Below are 1,582 nucleotides of genomic sequence, written 5' to 3'. Positions count from 1 at the left end.
GTCCTCCTCCTCCTCCGGGGCTGTCAGCACTATGGGGTGGTGGGCCGAGAAGGACAGGCGAGGCTTGGAGTTGTGGGCCGCAGACTTCGGGTCCAGCAGGTCAGGTGCGGCCACTGGAAGTGATTCAAGATGGATTAATGTCTTTCTATTGCACTCTACCTATCTATCTATCTATCTATCTATCTATCTATCTATCTATCTATCTATCTATCTATCTATCTATCTATCTATCTATCTATCTATCTATCTATCTATCTATCTATCTATCTATCTATCTATCACCCTAAAAAGTGTGGAGGGTAAGCTACAGTTTAGATTGTTTTTAGCAAGCTAATTAGTTGTCAGATGATTGTTGGCCTTGATGCTATCAAGAAATTCAAGTTGGTGTTGGTCGTCACATTTTTTTGGGGGGGTGGGTTGTCACATGTTATCCAAAGGCTGCAGCCAGAAAAGGAACCCAATAATGAAATAAATTGTCAAGCTGGAAAGAATAGAGCAGGAAAAGGCAGCTAGCATGCAAAAGAAAAAAAGGCAACAAAATCGAAACAACCCAGTGCATCCCAAACTAGACCAGCTGCCAAGGCTACTGCATCCCTGGGCACTCCATCCCAGCTGGAGAAGAAGAAACAGTAAGTTATGTAGGCCTATTTGTCAACTTGACAATGCAATTAAACTTTCAAATTTAGTCCTGCTTTCTTGCCTTCTTTTTAAGATTATTCCCATTAAGATAACATTGTGATAAACAACCCCATAGTGTGTGACAACCGACCCCTTGATGGGGTTGGTTGTCACAATGTGTAAGGGTGTCTTTGATGATTAATTTCTTCTTTATCACAATAAGTTAGAAAAAGTGAGGGGTACACATTTCAAGCCAACACCTTAAGCTTCAATTTAATGTAGGAATGACTATTGAAAGATGTTTAGGTGATGAGCAATTCTCACTAGAGTAGAAAGTGTGCCTACTAGCCCCGGTCTCCCCTACTGTCATTCTACAACACCAACACTGATATCTGGACCATGGACAAGTAATGTTAAGTTTGTAAATTCAGAGTAAAAAATAAATAATTAAAATTAAACAAAGCCACGTTTAGATGATAAAAATAAATACATAACATCTGAATATAATTATAATATATACACAATATTGAAACAGTTGCAGAGGTTTTATATATGTATAGCCTAAATCTCCTCCAACAGGCATTGTAACTACAATATCATGTTGTTTCGTATAGCTTTGGGTTCCACGCACCAAATGAATACAACGGCTCGAGTTGAAAGCTCATTACATTTTTTTTAACATTCTTTCTCTCAAATCCCGGTTTTGCAAACAGCTTGCCACTGTATATGTCATTACATAACCTACCCATGAGGTCCACAGACACAGCAGCCAGTATTTAACAGTGAACTACTTAACGGAGAGAGTCACTTGCTCAATGGGTGAGCTGAAAACCCATGTGAAATAAAGCCAAAGGAATTCCTATTGTGTCACTGTGCATTATCGTTGTTTAGGCATTTCTGTCATGGTTTAATGAGGGATCTCTCCGTCAAAAACCAAGCATCACCTGCACAAATATTGCACATC

This window comes from Ammodytes marinus (assembly GCF_949987685.1).
Source record: "Ammodytes marinus genome assembly, chromosome: 19".
In the NCBI taxonomy this organism is placed as follows: Eukaryota; Metazoa; Chordata; class Actinopteri; order Uranoscopiformes; family Ammodytidae; genus Ammodytes; species Ammodytes marinus.
Note: the sequence above shows the minus strand (reverse complement) of the source record.